Source organism: Ailuropoda melanoleuca, chromosome 2, assembly GCF_002007445.2.
Source record: "Ailuropoda melanoleuca isolate Jingjing chromosome 2, ASM200744v2, whole genome shotgun sequence".
Lineage (NCBI taxonomy): Eukaryota > Metazoa > Chordata > Mammalia > Carnivora > Ursidae > Ailuropoda > Ailuropoda melanoleuca.
The window spans coordinates 163,488,974-163,498,456 of NC_048219.1; the positions used below are offsets into that span (position 1 = coordinate 163,488,974).

The following is a 9,483-nucleotide window of genomic DNA, read 5'->3' on the forward strand; positions in this document are numbered from 1 at the left end:
AATAAAAGTTCACTGATAGTATACATGACCGTAGATTATTTTAGAAAGAGAAGAGTAAGATGTTCCTTCTATCGATTTCAATATTGAGAATATTAAGACGTGTGTGTGACCAGTAAGAAGCTCTGGGTCACAGTAGAAGGGGAAGGCGAGAAGGACTTGCTGACAGAGGCATGTTTAAACTTAGCCAACTCAGACAAAGCTAGTTAATTCGAACCAGCATCCAGGGATTTTGCCAGTGAGTTCATATCTCTAATTATTCTTCTTACAAGTCTTTCAGACGTTATATGGGAATGGATTATATCTCTTTTTATTTCAAGACATCTCCATGAAATTTTAAATTTTACCCTGGTATCTTCTTTATTGGCTTTTCTCCTTGAGAAAGGACAGAATGCACCCATGTTAAAAGATGGGGTAGAAAACATGAAGAAGTCTGAGGAACTGTTAACCTCAAAAACTTCTTTTTAGGCTGCCAACATTAAAATAGACAAGTAATCAGAAAATATGTAATTAGTTGACTTATTTACTTTGAGAAATTACCACAGAAATTAATGGTTCAATTTTCCATGTTTTTCATCTCAGGAAGAAGAGCACCAGGAATTCGTTGTCATTTCCTCTTACAGCATCATTTTGCACATGATAAGTATGTAATCAGTTCTTATTTAACATATTGCTAAATAATAGCATTTTTATTCCCATCACTTTGTTTTAGGCATTTTTTTTAAGAAATAGAGTTACTTTCATTTTGAGTCTTTGAATATTTACTCAGCAAACATGTATTGTTATGCACTATGTGAGTAATGTAGTATTGAAAAAGGCAGGTTCTGTACTTGCCTGGGTTCAAATCCTAGGTCTTCTGCTTACTAGCTGCAGGTCCTTGGACAACTTACTTAATCTCTTTGTGCCTCATTTTAATAGTACTAGTATTTATTCCATAGGAATTAAATGAGATAATAAAAGCAAAGCACATAACACAGTACAAGACACATAGTAAATACTCAATAATAGTAGCATTTATCATCAGGATTCAGGTTGACAACAATGTTAATGAGGTGATCATCTGTAGAACACTGTGACAGCTTCACTGGAAGCTATAAGGAAAAGTTAGAGCTTTTAATTTCAAACAACTCAAAGACATGTAAGTTCTGTTGCAATCATGGGCCAACGGATAAAACAGTTGCTAAAGAATGAATAACTAGAGAGTACTTAAGGAAGGTATGTTTTGAGGACCTGTGAGCATGACAAACTCTAAGCAAAGGTGAGCTTTAAAAGGCTTTAAAGCATACTTCATTTATGTTTTAGAATTATAATTCGGGCAGCAGTGTAGAGAATGTACTGAATGGGAAAGAAAGGAGAGGCCAGTTGGGTGTTAGAAACCTATTAGAACCACCTAAGAGAGAGAGAGTGGGGGTCTGATACACGTGGAAGACGTTAAAGAATAGGACAGGAGAGAAGTGACCAACTGAGTCTGAGGAGTAATTTAGAGATAGTTGTTAGATTTTGGTCATATGATATTGTTCTTCACTGAAATAGAAGCAGCACAAATATAAGGGCAAAATATGAATTTCAGTTTGTACTTAGGGGTAGATGTTCAATGTCTGTGAAAGAGATAGAAGACAGGAGTGAGGAGGGGAGAGACAGACCCAAGGTTCTAGATGAGAATTCTTCACATGGATTATTTCATTTAACCTCTCAGTATTCCTGTAATTCTCCCGTTTTCGGATGATAAGATCCAAGGTGTCTAGGACTCCAAGCTGTGGCCTTAGCCATGGCGTTCTGTCGTTCTGCAGCAAACTTGAGGCAGTTGGAAAAGTGAGTCTTAAGCTCAAGAAAAAGTTACAACTAGTAATATAAATGCCTACGTAAATGTGCAAAATGACCCAAAAGTTTGTGATAAAAAGAGAAAAACAACTAGGGGAGGAAGCCTGAGGAACAATAGTATTCAGCAGGTGGGAAAAACCATAGTTGCTGATTGAATGAGGGAGAAGGAGCGGTCAGGATTAGAGCCAGGGACTGGTGTTGGGAAGACAAAGTCAAGGAGGAAAGAGAATGGTGGATCACGGGAGTACATGAGAAGGAAAAGAAAACTGGCAAGTTTGGCCAGTAGTTCATCTGTAGAGCAAGGGGTCGTGAGGCCCAATTACAATAGAAGTTGAGGAAATGAAGTCTGTGAGTGTAGACAACTCTGACTGAGGTTTGGCAGGAGGAGAGGGAGGAAATGTGACAGTGGTTTGAGGGAGTCACTGAGTATCACACAGGAAAAATTAATTGACCTTATACATGCCAAGAATCCTCCTACTGACTGAGACACTTTATATCACTTAATCCCCATGGCAACCTAAAAAAGAAGTATTATTATCTCCACTTTACAAATGAGTAAACTGAAATTCAGTGATTGCATTAAATAATTTAACCAAGATCATTTGGTGGGAAAAGTTGGGAATGAGGGAAGTCTTTGTGGAGGAAGTGACTCTGTTTCTCAAAGATTAGGATTTTCAGCAAGTGTAGATGAGGGGACAGGACACTTCACAGGGAAGCAAGAATGTGAGGAAAGCCAGAGGTGGTGGAGGAAGGGGGTTCAGCCTGGCACCCCTGGTGCGAGGGGCACAGAAACAGGTGGCACACCATGTTGAGAAGCAGAATGGTGGGTAATGAATGTCACCATAGAAATGCCAAAGTGAATTTTTTTGACTAGAGAGAACAATGGAGTTATGTTTTAGAAAATAATTTCAAATTTTTCTTTATTTGAAAAATGAGTAAAAAATCAAGCCATTACAAATTTTAAATCTTCAATCTAAAATAATCTTTGAAACAAGAAAGCATACAAACTGTAATGATAGAATATTGAAAAAATAATTATGACAGTAACACTCTGCATTAGGTTGAACCATATGAAATGATCGTTTTTGTTATGTCAAAAACTGTCAACTACTGATGTCAATTTCAGATGGTTCAACCTAAGATTTCTTACTAGTTACAATCAGAGAAAATTTCATAGTTTTAAATTCTTTTATCATTAAATAAGGAAGAATGAAAATGCCTACCATTGAATTCAAGGAACAAAAAAGATAGCAAAGATAAATCTAAGTATGACAAGAAAAACCGAAAGTAGGGAATTTTTTTAAAAAAAAGAAGAGGTAGAATTTGTTAATAAATCCAAGAATCAGTTCTCTGTCTATAAAAAAGCCAAACCTCTGGCAAGACCAATATAGGAAAGAAGAAAAGAAATACAACCACCGGTACACATAGGTTGAGAGTTAGGAGGGCGGTTCCTGATGTTAGACAGCTGCGATGGAATTGCAAGCTGCCGTTCTGATCCGAGGGACTTTGAGCAAAACTGTCTCATGGGAGGGGATCTGCTACTGTCTTTTATATATTAATACATCGGAGGAGGAAAATGTAGCCATCATAATATATGCCTTGGTGTTCTCATCCAAAAATGGGAAAATGACAGCATCTACACTCGAGCGCTGTTGTGAGGTTTAAAGAACAGAGGTGTGTAAAGTGGTTAGCATGGCACCTGCCAAATGGTGTTATTACTATGACAGTTGCTCATATGTTTATTATATGGAGAAGAAAGAGGAGGATATAATCAGATATAGGAAAATTTAAATATTATAACTACCTGCCTTATATAGATCTAAATTGATGATATTAAATTCTCAGCGAAATGAACATTTCCAATAAAATCAAAATAACCAAAGCAATATAAAACTTAACTACGTTCGTTATTATAGAAGACATGTCTAAATTGGTCAATGATTACCAAAATATTTGTCAAGCCAAAATGACTTCATCAGCAAATTTTTTAAAATCTTCAAGAGACAAAGTCTCACGGAACAATGAAATCCTGTTCTAGTTGAGCTGTTTCAGAATATAAATAAAGAATCAAAGGCTTCCCAAGTCATTTTTTAAATTAACATTAATCTCGAATCAGAGACTGATATACAAATGAAAACAATGAACCAATTTCATTTAGAATAGACGTAGCTGAAGCACAGTGTGGGAAATACCAAAATGAATTATTCCAGGATTGAAAGGATGTGTTGATATAAATCACAGATAAAAAGGAAAAAAAATACCTTTGTAGTCAGGTCAGCAAAGGCATATCTGACTTGTTAGTATTTCTATCCCTTTCTTGCTTTTCCATGGTTATTAAAATATTTCCCTTTGGCTATATGGGAGCTTTCGTGCTCTTGCCCCACTGTATTCTAAGGCCATCTCCTTTCTCATCCTTTTGACTTTCTTTACTCTGGAGTTCTTTTTTATCAGTGTCAAACATCTGAAAAACTTTCAGGCCAGTTCAGATTAAGAGCAGAAGCTTATTTGAGCAGGATGGTCCTTCCCTGCAAAGGCTATGGCGCCCCAAAGCAAACCATTCCTGGCTCAATAGTTTCTATCCTTAACGGTTCTATAAGCCAAAGCAAGCCAAAACATTGGAGGCAATGAAGGAGGTACCTGGGAGGACCCGTGTATCAGTCAGGGTCCCAGCAGCCTACAAATGACGCATTCACACTGGGTAATTTGAGGAGACCAAGGACAGCGTACACATGATGTTAACAAGTTACAACTGTATGAACAAGTTCAAGGAAATGATTGAGGACTAAATTAATACTCCTGGTAGTAATAAGCCCTGTACTTGAAGGGCTAAGGAAGGGGAATTGGATATGGTGTTGGGTTGAATAGTGTCCCCTCAGAATTCGTTGTCTACCGGACACACCCTTTAAATCCTGACATCATTGGAAATAGGGTCTTTGCAGATATAATCCAGTTGAAATGAGGTCATCTCATTGGGATCAGGATGGGTCCTACTTCAATGACAGGTGTCCTCAGAAGAACAGGGAAATACAGACACGGACAGCGTGAAGGCAACGTGAGGCTAGAGGCCGAGATTGTAGCGATGCATCTACGGACCAGGGAATGCTGGCGGCCATCAGGAGCTGGGAGAGGCAAGGAGGGAATGTGCCGAGTCGCAGAGAGAGTGACCGTGCTAATGCCGTGACCTTTTTCTTTGAGACTCCAGAACTATAAAAGAATATGTCCTGTTGCTTTAAGCCACCCAGCTTGTGGCACTTTGTTACGGCAACCTGAGCAAACGAAGATAGATCCCAAAGACAGCACAGAGGACAAACAGAATCCGTCCAGATGGCAGAGGAGTGGTGACAATGAGAAATAGACAGTGTTGGCTGGAGCCTTCTTCAGTGTTCATTGGGCCATCTGTCTCTCTTCTCCTGACTCAGAAATGCTGACCATTCAGCACCGGGCAGCTCAGGACCTCCGGCTTCCTCAAGGTTGCTGTGCTCTGACCGTTCGCCGTGCTGGGCAGTGCCTGGAGCGAGGGGGTCAGAAATCAGTCTGGAGGGTGCTCCTACTTCTCCAAGGAAAGGAAAGAAGTGCCCCAGAATGCAGATGGTATGCTAGCGCTGGTAAAACAAACAAACAAAATAAACAAAACATGCTGTTCCGTAAGTGAAGGGAGAACACACCAAAATGATTCTGCCTGATGGAAGAATTGTATTTGAAGCACGAAGAGAGAACGGAAGCACGGGAGGCAGAGCCTGAAGCAGAGAGGTGCCCGATGAGTGTGTGCTTGGCGCCTTCCCATCGGCTGGATGGCTGAGTGAATGAATGAATGAATGAACGAACGAACGAACGGCTTACCTAAACTCTGCTCTCTCCCAGTCTTGAACACTGATTCTGTGACAGATTTCTATGTAAAAAGAATTCACCTGATTCTGTTTCCCTAATAAAAGAGAGACTCTTGGTCTTGCTTGCTTAGGAATTTTATTCTAGTCTAGAGTTAAAAGGAACCAGAAATTTTATTCTAGTCCAGAGCTGAAATGTCACAGAATACATTCTTTTATTCATTCAGACAATTTAACCTTTAAACTGTTTTAGTTTAAATTATTTTACTTCAAAATTTTTACTTGAAAAAGGACCTAAAGTTCTTAGGGGAAATGAAAATTAACTTTTCAAAAATTAATTATAATGAAGAGAGTTCATCACTTCCACTTGTGTGGTTTACCAATTGCCGAGAAGATGCTCTAGGACCCCAGAGCTGATGCGTACTCCTGGCCTGCCCTGTCTTTTAGACCGCTCAACAGAGAGAAGAGGTTTCCCTTGGGAGATACATTGCGTTGAAGAGCAGCTTGGTGGCAGGCCCTCCGTGTCACTGTCTCTGCAGGTCCCTGCACACAGTAGGTGCCTGGTAAATATGCACCGAGTTGAGTCAGACTAATTTAATGCATGGATCTTCAGAGGAAGCTGCTTTCCTTTTACCACTGGCTCTGCTTTCAGCCTTTAAACTCAAAACTTAAAGGGCAAAACATATAAATATATGCAAAGCTACTTGTGTTTTCATTTTGCTAAAGGTATTTATATCATAAGGCATTTAGAGTCATCTGCAATGCTTTGTGAGACATTTAACTGGTACTGCCTTGGTTTCTCACTAATTAAAAATCAAGTTATTAGAATATAAATCTCCTGGCAGCAGATCGAGGCAAGCACAGCACAGACGCGGTATAAAATATAGGGAGGGGTCGGCATTAAGTTTTATGACTTTGACATGCTGAAAATGACTTCCTCGTTAAGAAAACATCTTGCCTCAAAGTGCAGTGGCTAGTCTCAGGGGTCTCGGGACCCATCAAGTAATTATCCTGATGGCATGTTTTTATTTATTTTTTTTGCACAAAAATTTCTTCCATGTTTCTAAATGTCCATGGCTAAGCTAGAGGGAAAAAAAAAAAAAAAGCTTTACCCACACAACTGGGTAAGAGTAGTGGGTGGTGTGCTATGGTCTGTATGCCATGTATATAGGACACAGGGGAACAATTAGCACAGACCCCCACCTTGCTTACCAGAAGGAGGAATAGTACTGTGATCACTGGGGTGAGATACAGGTTATGTGGCCCCTGGGGGGAGCTGTGCGATGTGGCTTACCCAGGAGTGCTGTGTCACCAGTGACTCCTCAAGCCCGTTTGCGGGCTCCTGGTGCTGTCTGAGACACTAACGCGAACTCGTCTAAAATCCAGGTATATACCTATATTGAAATTTCCTTTCCAGTTCTATCCATGCCCATGCCCCTCAGGGACCAAAATAAGTCGAAAATAAATCAGATCAAGAATAGCTGCAGAGCAATTGCCAAACGTGACTTTGTAGTGAGGTTCATCTCAGCCTAGGCCTGAGGGCTATTGGGGGAATTAAAGATTGCATACTGTGGACCTCTAAATACCCTCTGTCTGGCGATTTGTCTGTCTATATAATTGGAAGAATTGCATAGACTAATAGTTTTGGAGTGTAGTGTGTTAGAATTGTCTCGAACTTTAATGTCCTTCAGATACAGTTACTCAGCACCACTCATGTGTTTCCTGGCCATGTGTTGTGTTCTAGGGGTACAAAGTGGAGTGAGACTCCCTACTGGTGACCAAGCTCAAAGTCAGAACACGTCCAGTCGAGGCAGTGTGATTGGCCCAATCCCTGAGGCTGTTCAGGAGAGCGTGAGGATGCCGGGGAGTGCCTAACTTACCCTGGAGAAAAGGTAACACTCAGGCTGCCTTTGAAAGGTAAGTTGGAAGTTGCAACAAAGAGGAGGAAGGTCAAAGGAGTCTTAGGCAGAAGGAACAGTGAGTGCTGAGACATGGAAAAGGGCGAAGGAACAGTCTGCAGAAAAGTGGGCAGCTCATTATGGCCGCAGCTGCGGGTGCCTTGTGGAGAAGTGATGGCAGAGGACGCTGGATAGGAGGCATGAGTACAGGTGTTATCATGCATACGATAGAAAGCTCAGAGTCTAGCCTGGCAAGGAGATGATGGAAATATATTAAGTGAGCAAAAACATCACCAGACACAAATTTTAGAAAAACTGCTCTATTTGTGGAGAATGGAGAGAAATGTACTCCTTGTCCATTCTTGCCCATCTTAATAAATGGGAAAATCAGCCATCCAAATGTTCAAACCTCAATCCTAAGTGTCATTCTTTACTTCTCGTGTGGGCTCACTCCCCATATCTAAAATACGTACTAAATCTCTTTTCTTTGTTTCATTCTCCATCACCATTTTCCCTTACCTAGATTGTTGTAATAGTCCCCTAATGTGCTTTTCTGATTCAGGCTCTGCTCGTATGCGATCCAATCTCCCAGGACAGCAAGAGTGAACTAATCAAAAATTAGATTATATTTAATAATATTCTTCCCTGCTTAAAACTCTCCAGTACCATCTTGATGCTCCTAGCTCCTAGAGTGAAATCCAGACTCCTTTCAATATCCAATGAAGCCGCGTGATCTGCTACCAGCCCCCCTCCCCATCTCAGCTGCCGTGACACTTTCACCTTTTCTAGTCTCCGTTCATGCTGGCTTATTCTCTATTCCAGTTTTGTGCCTCTGTCTATTTCTGGGAGACTCTCTACCCAGTTTCAGCTGGCTGGCTCCTTTTCATCTTTCAAAACTCAGCTAAATGCTACATACTCAAAATGCCTTTCCTAAAAAAAGTATCCTCCCTTAATACCCTCCAGTCAGTAATAAAATAATTTCCTCTGTAGTACTTAAAACCATCTGAAATGATCGAGTTTGTTTTCTTGGTTACTGTTTGAGCATTAGAATGAAAGCCCCTAGACAGCAGAGATTTGGTCCTTATCCCCAGTGCCTAGGAAGCACCAGGTTCGTCGTCAGTACTCGAGAAATATGTATGGATTACATTAAAAAGTAAATGTGGCAAAATAACTTGGAGGGTTGTGAAACAGTCCGCGTCGAAGACAGGAGGGTCTGAATTAGGGCAGCAGAACTAGGGGTAGAGGGGAAGAAGGGGATGGGGGAAAGATTTGGTGGATGGAACTGGTAAAGCTACATGACCAGTTGGATGTGATGAGAAGAGAAAAGTGAGAAGGAGAACAAGAGGTACCCACTCAGCGCAAGAATGAACCAGATGAACCAGGCACGAAATGCCCTTTGGGCTCCACTAGCTTAAAGATTTGGAGCATCTCTGTTGCTAAATAAAAGGATAAACAGCATGTGCTATTGGATGAATGAAAGGATCATTCTAACAAAAGAGTTACTGAATTATTCATGTTACCTAGGAGAACTTACAAAATACGTATTAAAATTGCACTGAATGCTAGCTCTGTGTTGGGTAGTACAGGGGATATGGCAGAAGTAAAGATGCTGTCCTTGCCCTTTTTTTGCTTGAGAATATAAAATGAAGGATCATAAAACCATTAGAGAGCAATCCAAGAGTAGTAGAGATCACCAGTTTTGAAAATGTGTGATTCACCAGGGCTTCAGGAATCCCAGACCAGGCATAACATCTCAAAAGACCTTCTAGGGCAGAAAATATCACTCTGATTTCACCTCAGATCCTTTCTTTGGCCAAGAATGTTCCTAGATTAAGCAAGCTATCTTTTGGAGTTCCAAAAAAACGTTGGCACTTTGAGACTTAATTTAATAACATTCAAAGGGAGAAGAGCAGGATTCATTTTTTCCTTTTTTTTTTTTTGGA

The 9,483-nt window shown here is 40.4% G+C and overlaps 1 long non-coding RNA gene across 1 annotated transcript in view; it reads left to right on the forward strand.

Moving 5' to 3' along the window:
• LOC109489083 overlaps window positions 1-8,289 on the forward strand; it is a 219,320-nt gene extending 211,031 nt beyond the window's left edge. The window contains exons 3-4 of the long non-coding RNA XR_002142020.1: window positions 580-640; window positions 7,387-8,289. This is a non-coding gene — a long non-coding RNA (uncharacterized LOC109489083). The remainder of the gene's footprint in view (window positions 1-579; window positions 641-7,386) is intronic.
• Window positions 8,290-9,483: the final 1,194 nt, after the last annotated feature.